The sequence below is a fragment of the Rhinolophus hipposideros genome (genome assembly GCF_964194185.1).
Source record: "Rhinolophus hipposideros genome assembly, chromosome: 3".
Taxonomy (NCBI): Eukaryota; Metazoa; Chordata; class Mammalia; order Chiroptera; family Rhinolophidae; genus Rhinolophus; species Rhinolophus hipposideros.
Window position 1 is genome coordinate 16509988 of NC_138049.1, and position 13085 is coordinate 16523072.

The window sequence follows — 13085 nt, forward strand, 5'->3', positions numbered from 1 at the left end:
CCTCTTCAGCCTGGTTGGGAGTGGAGAATGGGGATGGAGATTTAAATGCCTAGGACAGAATCAAGATTTAAGAAGTGTTGAGGCAATTTAATAAAGGCAATTTTAGCACTGGAACTTATTTCAAGAGCGTCTTCTCCTTTAAAAGGTATTGATAGAAATGGAATGATCCTCAGTATGAAAGAACTAGCTCAATTTTAAAAAAGAGCAATGGTGGTAGTCTTTATCTCTGGGAAAGGTAATGCAGAGTACTCTTAATATTCTCTTTTCTGCCTAAGTTAGTGGATCTCTGGATGTGTCTGAGTGTCTGATAATTCACAGAGCAGATGCTAGTCACTGGGGTTTTCTCTCTTACAACTGGCTCTTCTAGACTAGGCTTCAAAATTTTTTTAATACTTGAAAATTATAAATACTGCACACATATTCACTCTGATATTATGATTGAGATTTGATATCAAGGGCTTGCAACAGGATTTAAATGCAAAATTGGGGTATTTTCTTCAATATGGTTTGGGTTTATCATGGGTGATGTGACTAAGATAAGGGAATATAATTGTGTTAAGGAAAGTTCTCTACTTCCTGCCTTCCAAACCAACTACATGAGAAGGTTTCTTTTGATTTATCCACTACAATACGCTTTTCTGACCTTAAGACAAAAAATAAAAAAAATAAATTCCTTCAGTTTCATCCACTTTGTTCCACTAATTCTGATATTTGTACATAAGCTATTTCACCTAGAGCTTGGTGCTACAGGCTGAGAATCAGGACAAATAAAAATTTTAATTTGGATTCCATTGATAAATTGCTAAGTGATTATAGAGAAACACTGAGAATGATTTGGGAGACTGAACTTAAAATTATTATAGCTGTTTTTTTTGTGTGCATAACTCCAGTGTGGCAGATTGGATTTCCCAATACAGCTGCAACAAGACTTTCCATCAACATGCTTTCCTTAAAAGGTGACATTGCTACTCCTGTCACTGAGAGGTGGGATCTATGTTCCCAGCCCTGGAATCTGAGTGGCCTGTGATTACAGAGGAAGAGATGCTTTGTAACTTCCGAGATTAGGTTATAAAAGGTGATGCAGCTTCCACCTTGGTTTTTCTTGGGATACGGGGTCTTGGAACCCAGCTGCCACACTGTGAGGAAGCACAGGACACACAGAGAGGTCACATGGTGGCATTCCAGCCAAGAGCCTCAGCTGAGGTTCCAGCAGACAGCCAGCACCAAGTGTCAGGCATTTGAGTAAGAAGATTCCCAAGCAAAAGATTAAAATTGCTACCTGCCTTCTTCTTGTGGCCTCTGATAATAGGTTGAAAGAAAGAAATAAGTCCTGTTAAACTTAAAGGAGCCAGGATTTTCTGGGTTTGAAATAATATTTTTTTACATTCACCCCTCTAGATGATAAATGATTCCAAAATTAACATATGACATCCAAGAGATCCAGGGTAAAAAGCAGTAATACGTTTCAGGAAGAAGTGGTCTAAGCCTGAAACCAATGGTGTGACTGTAAAATGCTTTCTGAAGACCTTAAAAAGCTCTAAGGCACAAAGACACAAGGCCCCTGAGCATGTCAAAGGTATTGCCTCACAGGAGACCCACCACGATGGAGAAGGGCTCATCTCCAAGTGATACACCTTCTCTAATGAGTGAGTTGTTTTGAATGCACACACACACACATGCAACACACACGCACAGATACACACACACACACAAACCCCACAAAGTTTTTAAGAAAATTGTTCTGCAGAAGCACCACCAGCTTGCACCAAAAGGAATGCAGACTTTGTAAAAGGAAAGGGAGCTTTTGGACACCCAATCGTTTATGGGAAAGAAGCAGGATAAGAAGGCTGCTCAGCTACAAACTCAGCTTCTTTCTTTTGAAAAGAATGTCTGCCTTAGAGGACAGAATTAAGAGCACAGAGAGAGGATCCAAGAAGCACAGGGGGAGAATAGCAGGCAACAAGGCAGCAGGACTGAGCCCTCATGCAGGAACTGGCAAGATGTGCTCAGTGGCTTTCAGAATGGCTATGAAACAGGGACTGCTCTGTGTTCCAGTTTTCCACCATTTCGAATGAGAGCCAGTGTGGTGGAAATCTTGGCCTGTCTCACCACGGAATGTTGGTTGTATGGGCATAAGGGAGAGCAGACAGCTTGTCTCAGCTCACAGGCTTTCAGATACAGAGGAGTGGTAGTTAAGGGGCTTTGCCAAGGAACCACAGCCACTGAATCTTATCTGCATGCAGATGTGACTTAGATGGTAATTCCTAGACCTGGTGCCACACTGGGTTGAGTCTTGAGTTCTTGAGGGGAGGGGATGAATATGTTTTGCGTATTAGAGGGATAGGAATTATTTTGGCCAGAGAGAGAACCATAGTAGATAACATCTTCTAAGAGAGCCACAAGGTATTCCATCTTACATATTCTTCTTACAATTTGATATCTATATGCCTCCCATTGAGAGGTGGGGTTTATGTTCCCTTTGAATTTAGACAAGCATGAGCCTAAAGAGGAAGTGATATCACTTCCGAGGCAAGGTCATAGAAGAAGATAGAACTTCAACCTGGTCTCTCTTGGGATGCTTGCTCTGGGAACACAGCTGCTATGCTATGAGGAAGCAGAAGCTACCTGTATGTGTTTGGCTGAAAGCCCCAGGTAAGAGACCAGCAGACAGCCAGTCTCCTTGTCAGACAAGTGAGTGAGAAGTCCTTTGAGGTGTCTACAGTCCTAGAGTCTTAGCTACTATCTGACTACATCTACATAACTGAGCCCAGGTGAGGGTGAGAACCCTTAGCTGAATCCAATCAAGCCCAGTACCATAAGAGATAACACTGTTTAGTACTGGGGTTAAGTGTTATATTGCACTAAAAAACTGGAGGAACTAGTCCACTCATGTCCCACATCATATTCACTTTTATAGATTTAACATCCTTTAGGGTTTTTTATATACGTAATATATGTTAAATACATATATTACATATGAGAAGAGGCCAGTGATGCAGAACACCTTAAAAACATTGCTAAACTATTTAAGGTTCTCCTTAAGCACAAATATATATAATAATAATGAATATATATATATATATATATATATACACATATACACATATATACATATATAGAGAATGAATCTGAAAATGAACTTCAGACAATACCAAATCCTGCATAATAATTTCTCAAATTTAATTTAGAATTTTCTATTTCTGCTGACATTCCTGTTTCTTGATTTTTTTTTCCTGAAGTTGGTTTTTAATGATAATCTTACAGCTGGGGCAATTAAACTGTGAATTCTGAGATTAGCAGTGGAAGGTGAGTTAGAGAGATCTCATCATATTTAAATCGCTGAATAGCCAAGAAAATCACACTGTGAACTGTCACCCTCACTGCTGATAAATATCTTTAATCCCATTCAAATAGATTTCAGTTCCAAGGCTATTCATAATATGTTTTTTCCTCCATTATTAATTCTACTCATGAAGGTTGCCAAGCTCCCCAAATTATTCTTTCTCCTTCCAATAAATTACCAGAGTAGAATTAGTAATATATCAAAGGTGTACTTGACCCAGGTCCCCACCTCCTTTCAATGGAAGCAGATTAAAAAAAAAATGCCTCTAATTTGTAGAATATGAAGATGTAGGCACAGTCACATATAGGGTCAATACAAGTCCTATAAATTCAGTCCAGAGGAAACACTTCTCTCTGTAAATTGGGCTCAATCACCTAAATGATAGAGCAAGTGAGAGAAAGCAATAAGGATGTTTTGATATTGGTATAAAGCTGAGGTCAGTAAATTGAACTTTAGTCAATGGCGCTGGGTCCATTGCTCATGGCATACAGCACAGTCATAATGTGACTCCTGGAAAGAATTTTCAAGATTTTATGATATTTTAATCCTGCATATTGTGTCCTCAGATATTTCCACTAGTTTCTTCTCTAATTGCTCCACAGTTAAAAATAACACTGAAATAAAAAGAAAATATACCCACATAAGATCTAAATGGCAGCTAAGTCTAAGTAAGACATGTGTTGGGCTGCTAGACTTTGAAGTTGCAGATGAAATTCCATTCCTGCTCTCAGAAAGCTCACCATATAGAAGTGCTGTATTAATTTTCTAGGGTTGCTGTAACAAAGTACTACAAACTGGGGGTTTTAAACATCAGAAATTTGTGGTCTTACAGTTCTGGAGGGTAGAAGTCTGAGACCAAAGTGTGATAAAGATTCTTCACTTGACTGCCCTTTAGTCAGCTTCCTAGACCTTCTCTTAGGCCCATTTGTGCACTTTCTGGTAAAATCTAGTTTTAGCAAGAACCTTAGACAGTCACTTTAACTAGAACCCTCCACATTCCATGTCTGATCAGGTACCTCACCTGCCAACATCCCCCAGCTGATGTCTGGTCACCCTAAACTGTCTTTGGCAAGAATCCTGTTAGGTTGGTTTGGCCCAAAGCCCTGTTTCCCCTGAATTTCTCTCTGTAATTTTCCCTCTACTGTCCTTCTCCCCTCCTTAGCTATAAATTCCCACTTGCCCATGCTGTATTTGGAGTTGATCCCAATCTCTTTCCTCTATAAAATTCTATTACAGTGATCCCTATATCTAACAAAATGATCCTAAATAAAGTCTGCCTTACCATCTTTAACAACTGTTATTGAATATGTATGTGTGTGTGTGTTTGTGTGTGTGTGTGTGTATGTGTGTGTGTGTGTGTGTGTGTTGGCAGGGTTGATTCCATCCGAGGGCTGTGAGGGAAAGAGCAGCTCCAGGCCTTTCTCCTTGGCTTGTAGATGGCTGTCTGCCTACTCACATGGCATTCTCCCTGTGTGTCGTTGTATCCAAATTGCCCCTATTTCTAAGGAAACCAGTCATATCAGATTAGGCCCATCCTAATGACCTCACTTTAGCTTGACTACCCCTGTAAAGATCCTGTCTCCAAAAAAGTGTGATAGGTGAGGACTTCAGCATATGAATTTTGGGGGAAAGGGAACGCAATTCAACCCATAACACATATGACAGTCAAGTAGAGAAGAGAGTGCAGCGCAAAAACCACAAAGATAGACCTCAGAGTCTGTGAAAAGTCGAGGCGCACACAATGAGATAACAATTCAGCTGTGTGTAGTACAGATCCAGAGACTTCTAGCATGACACTACCTTTATTATCAGGGGTCAGAAAGGATCCCCAGAATTCTGCACACTCCCTACAAGACCATCTCCTGACCTGCCTCATAATTCTCATGGGGTTCTCACCACTTTCTGCCTGGAAGCTTCAGGACGTCATCATGGTTGTTATCCCTGATTACGTTAGGGATGAGTGAAGCCCAGGTCTCCCTACTAATTCCCATTGGGCGGTGGGAAGTCTTCCTCTGAAAATCACAATCAGTCATCGGTAAAAATACCCATAACCTTGACCTCTTCTCATGTAAGTAGTTAAAGCTTTTTTTAAAAAGTCCAATATTTTCATGTCTTCTGAGAGGGAGGGTCTACTCAGAATGTACAGTCCATGATTACCTATGATACGACCAACAACAAAACTTTGTGTCATTTTGAAGACTGGAAAAACCATATTTAGGATTGATGTTATTTTGTTAGCTGAATCATCATATTAAAATAATTAGAACCTTCAGAAACAGTAAAGTATATATTTACCATGAACGTCATTCTGTGGCCGGGGTCTTAGTTATATAAAAATGGCAATTTTTATATGTATATAAGAACTGGAAATCATGATAATTTGATCCTTTTAGTTCTTTGGGTTTTGAGTAAATGAGATTTCATTACATAACCTGTTTTAAAAAGTCTAACCAAGCAAGGTTTAAAACACATTGATTACATATAATCTGGGACTTGTAGAAATTAAAACAAACAAACAAAAAACAATGAGTGGAGAAAAATGCTAGAAATTAAAAAAAAATGGTTTATATATTTTAAAATAAATTATTTCCCCTTTCCTGGTACATACGAAAATCAGGAGTTTTTTGTGTTTGAGATTTATGAGTTTCACAAAAATTCCTTCTCTACATGTTGACAGGAATAAAATAACTGAGGAACAATAGTCATCTCCTAAGGGACCCCAGCTCCAGCATAGAAATAGGAAATAAAACTTTCGGTCTAACATTTAAAAGCCTCACGTTCCATATAAAAGACCTGAATCTTTGGAGAGTTTTTCACTGAGACAATCCATATCTCAGGTAGGGGCTTTGGTGTTAAAGATCAGAAGACATCATTTTTTTCACTTTAATAATCCATTTAATACTATCTCTCAATCCTATTTTATGCTTAGTAAAGCAAAACAAGTGAACCTTGTGCTGACATCGGTTTTGTGGAAGAGCTTTTGTTTATAAAGCAGTAGAGACATGATCTTATCATGGTCCATCATTATTGCTTTGCTCCTGTCCCAGTAATGCCTTCCTGTGATGTGTGCAGTTATTTTCAGAGCAACAACTCCTGTCCTGTGCTAAAGTGGTTTGACAGTACTTACTTGCTTTTAAAAGGCAGGCATGTCTCAACTTTCTGCCTCAAAAATCTATTTAAATGATCACTTTCATTCAACCAGTTGTGAATTTTGAGGAGGAAATACGAATTCAACGGCTTAAATATGAACAAAGGCAAAGGGAGCCCTGGACTGTTGAACAAACTTCTGGCACTGCATGGTGGATACTTGATGACTTTATGCTGAAACTAAATTCTTCCATGAGCTGGGCTTACCTATGAAACATAAACTTACAATCAAGTTGGTGAGAAAAGGAGTCAGGTGCAGTCAAAGAAACCTCAGCCTTCAGTATTATGCCTACCTTATATCTGTGAATATTATACTGCGGGTGTCAAAGAAATGTATACACACGACTTGTATTTATCTTTTGTTACCAGTATATATTGAGTATTATCATTTTAATGCAATTTTTCCCTTTCTTACACTGGGTATACATTTGTTGGTTCCCTGTGTACATAATATGTATCATATCTCTAGTTTTTCTGTTTGAGATTTATAATAGTGATCAAAGTGAATGATATGAGCCTATGCTAAAAGATGTTTACGTGGGGTATATTTTAAGACACTGATTCAGCATTTGCAAAGGAAAACCATTATTATGGTTTTCATAAAATTTGTATACTATGGCAAGTTTATCTTAAATTTCTATAGCACTTTCTGGGCTGCTTTCACACAGTAACATTAATCCTTCTTTTTCAGAGGAAAGAATGGAAATTTAGAGACTGAATGAATGACCTCCTCAGTCCCATAATACAGTATGAGCAAAGCCACTTCAGGAAAGCAGGTCTCCTGACTCACAAACCAGGGCTCTTTCTTTCTCACACCAACCGTGCTCCCTGGAGTCCCAGAAGTTCCCTAGGCCCTTCTAGTTGTCCTCCCTCTATCACACTTGGAAGGGCACACAAAAGTCACACAAATTGACCGTAGATCTAGGCCTACATCTCAAATCTAACCTTTGGTTTGGGGGATTCCTCTTCCCATCCCACAAGATAAACATACATTTTCAAGCATAACCATGGCCTATGATAGGTGCTTTGTAGATTGTACGGCAATACACAGGGGAAGGCAGTGTGAAGGACAGATTGTCACAAAGGACTGTAAACTTGGCTGTGGATTTTGTCCGGATGGTGCCAACCTCTCCAGGAATAAAGCCTAAATTGCCTGGGACTCTTCACACAACCTTCACGCTGCTCTCTGACTTGACACACCTGTTCATGTAGCCACATGGCAAATGCCAGGTGAGGGGTGTTTGTGCCTCACTATGGCATTATCGAGCACTTTGAGCACTTCGGGTACTCAAACAGTCACCCGCTGCGAAGGGCTGTGTTCCTGGGATGACTACCATCCATATTTGAGGTGCTATGCATTGATTTCTAAACATCACAGAAGGAACATTTCCTTTAAAAAAATTTTAAAGAAGCACATACGGTCATTCTTCCTTTTCCTCCTCTGACTTTCTGTTTTCTTCTGTGAATTCTCAGAAGTGGGCAGTACACCCCATGAAATGACCATGCCAACCATGATCAGCTTCAGTTTGCTTAGATCATGAGCAAAAAAATGATGAAGGATGGACCTCGACAACATGTAGCTCTTCCAATCTCCATTGGCAAAACTGCCACAGCAAGCCTAGGGACATTTGAAGTCATCCGTAGGGGTCAACCGGAAATCCAAAGGCACCAAAAACAGAGTCAGTTTAAGTTTGGCTGTGGGGTCAGAAAAGAAAATAAAAGAAAGGTTTCCTGCATCTAAGAGTTCAGAGTTGTACATTGGATATTAACCACACTCCCACAGGCTTACTGTTGTGCTTGCTTTGACAGGCAGTTTGGTACTAACTAGAAATCCACCTTAAGTAGTATTCAAGATCTTGTTTTTGTTTTTTGTTTTTCTCAATTTCAGCATTGCATTTTATAAAGCCTAATATAAGAGCATGAATACAAGATGCAGAGATAGTCCAGAAGGAAGTCCCATCTGGGATTAACAACTACATAACATAGTATATGGATTTGGAGGAATGATGAGACTGTCTCTGGTCTAACTTCTGTCAGTACCTGGGACTGAAATAGAGAAGGAAGCTGACCAAAGAAAGGTACAAATGAAACAAAGATGGGTGAGATAATGAACAAATATGACAGAATCAAAATGCAAAAGGATTTGGTAGCTGAACCACCAGACTGAAAACAAGCTGAAACTTAACAGGAAAAAATCTAGCATTTAAAGGAGATTTACAGTAGATCATAAGTAAGAACCATAGGTCACGTAATGAACTGGAGGTTTTAGTTTCACCAAAGGCGCTAAGTCTGCTTTAAACAAAAAGACATGAAACTAGTCTATGCAAATCGAAATGTTGAAAGGCACCATTGTATCTCATTAAGGAATAAGCCAATTTTTGGAGGTTGCATATTAGAATCACTGAGGAAGGTTTAAAGTAAATTCAGATTCCCTGGGTTTTATGCAAGTTTTCTGCCTTCCCTGTCTAGACCCTTCTCAGCTACCTGCTCTGGTATATGGCATGATTGTCACAATTTCTTCTAGTTTTGAAGTCTTTGATTCTATCCTATAATATCCTTTTCTATATCAGTATCTTCAAAAATTAACTTCTGCACTTTAATGAGATTACCTCAATTCTGTCAGCAAGAGCTGGTAAGACTTGGCTTTATCTGGTACGGGCATGAATATTCTTGGCATAATTCTTTACAACTGCCTCCCTAAGTAGTTTCTCTCATATTTCATGATTTGGTTGAAAACCCAGTATGGTTAGGAAAAGATGTGCATAAGTGAAGCATAATTATATTGATTCGTGTTCGGGTGATAAGGATTTATTTGTCCTCAAGGCATAATAATGGTCAAGATTTGCCCAGGATCAATAACCCTAGAACCAATAAATCTTGATATCGGCAACAAAAGCCAATAACTACTTAAACTTTTTTCAAAGTGTTGTTATAATATGCTGATGGCATAAAACATGTAAGCATATAAAATACAGTCTCTTGAGCTCTATATTGACACTAAATTTGTATTCTCCAAGAGTTAATATTCTAGATTCCAGTGATAAGAGCAACTGGAGGATGAAGGGGCACGTTAATAATGGCGATTGATAGTTAATGGCACTGTTTTTTCAGAAGGGAAAATAAGATTAGTATATGTAGAACCACTTTATTAAGATCCAAACCATTATAAAAATGTGAAGTGTAGCAGAGTTTGTCTATAGATTCAACATATTTGCAAAAGAAAAACAAGCAGCTTTTTGTAAAAGAGCAGGAATAGAAGCGAGATATGAGAAGAAATGAGGCATAAGTATATGAAGGAAGCAAGAAAAAGAAGGAAAAGAGACTTAACATTTTATTGGGTACCTAGCATATGCCAGGAACTGAGGGAATTATTTGATGTATACTGTACACTCAATTCTCACAACAATTCTGTTAGGTCCAAGCCAAAATTCAAGCACAACTCTAATTCCTGCAGAACTGAGGTTTAAGCTAAGGAACTGGTTTAGGCTAAGGAAATAAAGTTTTAAGTAGCAGAGTTGGAACTTGAATCCATGTCTGTCTGAATCCAAAGATCATGTTTTTTCTTGGTTGCTATAAATGAAAAGCTCGATGGTTACCTTTACAGAGTCATTTGGGAATCATTAACGGTGGGGCAAAATATTTTTCTTAGATCAGTTAATAGGCCTGTGCCATTCTTTTCGTTTGCCCTAATATTATTTTCTCTGCTACACTAACATGCTTGCAGATAGTAAATACTGGTGGCTGATAACCATGAAAAGGCAGATAATGGAAGTTTGTTCTCTGGTAGGGTGAAAAAGATAGAGGATGCTGGAATATCTTTGACCTTCAGGAAGAAAAGTGCCTTTCTACCACTGAATTAGTCTGCTCAGCTGCCATTTACAAAACACCATATTCTGAGTGGCTTAAACAACAGACATTTATTTTCTCACAGTTCTGAAGACTGGGAAGTCAAGATCAAGGTGTCAGCTGATTTGGTTTCTGATGAGAACTCTCTTCCTAGCTTGTAGATATCCACTGTGCCCTCACATGGCAAAGAGAAAGAGAGAGACACACACACAGGGAGAGATATCATGAGATATTGTTCTGGCTTCTCCTCCTCTTTTTATGAGGATACCAGGTCTACTGAATCAGGGCTCCACCCATATGACCCCAGTCAACCTTAATCACTTCCTTAAAGATCTTATATCGAAAATGGTCACATGGGGATTAGGACTTCAACCTAGGAATTTGGGGGGAACTAATTCAGTTCACAAAAACCAGTGCAACACACTGGATCTCTGCCCAAAGTTATACTTATGGGTTCATGTTCAGTTCTACCACCTACGGCCATATGAACTAGGGCACATTTCTCATAAACCTTCTTGAACTTCGGTGTCAGGTAACTGAAAACATGGAAATCATTATGTTTGCCCAGTGAACACTATTGAGTAGTGAAGAGGACTAAATTTCATACTGTGAGGTAGTCCTGTGTTTTTGTGCATAAAACTTTCCTGAGAAAATGTAAGAGGGCTAACATCCCAAAGATAGACTGGAGTGTTAGAAGGAGCTTCTATATTCCCAGCTACTAAAAGTATTCTATAAATCTCTCAGTATCACCTTTTAGATGGAAATGTTGCCAATATATTTCAAGCTTTTTATACACATTCTTTTAGTTATTTACTTTTACTGTTTTTTAAATTACCCAAGTAATATACAAATATATATTGCAAAAATACAGATGATACTGAAATAAAATTAAAAGTCTCTATTTTCTTCTCATAAATCCCACTCCCAGCCCCAGAGGTAACCACTGCTATTAATCTTGTATGTCCTAGTCTATGCATTTGTAAGAATGCATGGATATTTCTCTACAGGTTTATATAAACACGTATAAGCACAGAATTTTATGGAAGGTTTTTTAAAATATGAAAATATCCCGCTTCAATTTTTGTTGTTTTCCTTCTCATTGAATACATATTTGTCTTGTTGAGCTCAAGATTTATTTGCTAGCTTCAGCATGTGTTGAGATTTCTGCCCTTATCTAGATTATAGGTTTAAAAGACTGCTTTTTGCAGTATCAAACCAATCATTTTCTCCAATTTTCTACTAATTTTTAGAAAACAATGAAGCAAAACATGCAATTATTGCAATATCTTGGTGCAAACAAACACTGCTGTGCAAAGAAGGAAACACGGCTGAAACAGAACTACTAGCTACCAGGCAGTTTAAAATACTTGTTCATTAGTGACATTTAATTCCAGCAGAGTAAAGGCAGTTTAAGGATATAAGTGTGTATTGCACAAAAGTACAAGTTGTTTTAAATTCAACCTTATAAAGTATGAGTTTGTATGTAAAAGTAATTTATAAAACTGTAGAAATATGTTTGTGCAAAGGAATAAAGGTCTCATTTTTATAAAAGGCACCTTTTCAAACAATACTTCTGAATTTTTCCACATTAATCCTGTGTATGTGTGTGTATTTGTTGTCTGCCTGAAAGTCTTTTGTCTCTCATGCTTTTAATAAACAGGTTTTATTTTATAATTAATTACAATTTTACTGAGTCCCCATGTACTTCAGATTAGTCTTTCTAATGAAACGTGTGCATTTATGCTTAGAAAATATAATAGGCTTAAGAATAATTTTTTTTAGTCACTAACAAAACACTGAAGATATTCCAACTCAGCTAACAATTTAACTCTGTCCTACTTACCCTGAGTAATACCATCCAGTGAAATGCAATGTCTTGATGGATCATTCATGAAAAACTAAAGTAATTACCATCATTCTAATATTCCTATTTAAATGCATGAAAAACTGATTAGCTGAAGGCAGCTCTATATATAGCAGAAATGGCATCTTCTTAATATTTATGCTAATGTAAAAGACATTTTACACAAAGGTTAGAGGTGACATATGGGTAAGAAATGATCTTAACGGACACATTTGTTTACTTACAATAATGTATGACATGACTATTACTCTTGGAGATGGATTTAATTGGCACAGAGGACAAGGTGTAGAGAAAGTGATCAATGTGAAAATACATATAGTACATTCATAGGCACAAATATACACAGAGGGTGCCAAAATAATGCACACACATTTGAAGAAAGGAAAACTGTATTAACATTTTAATATTCAATATATATCGATAACAAAAGATGAACACAAGTCACATTTGACTTCTGCAATTACAAGAGGTGCTCAAAGTGGTTACCATCAGCATCCAGACACTTCTGATTACAGCGAACTACTGCTTGAGCAATGTTGACCAAAGTGTCCATTTGTATACATTTTTTTGGCACCTCTGGTATATATTTATAAGATATATTCATGTAGAATCACCAACTACTAACAGAGAAGTGGAACACCCACACCTCCAAGCTAGTTTTACAAGTAGATTTCAGTTCACTTTCAGCCTGAGGTAGTCACATTTTTTTCAGTCCAAAGAGAATTTTGATGGAAATTAAAAAAGGTTTAATGATTTAGCTGGCTCTGTGCTTTATATACCTCCTATATAAAGACACTGGAAAATGTTAAAATGATGCCATTTCCAATTGTAGCTACTATCTTAAGCAAGGAATGAGGAACGGGGCTTATAAATTCAATTTAATTT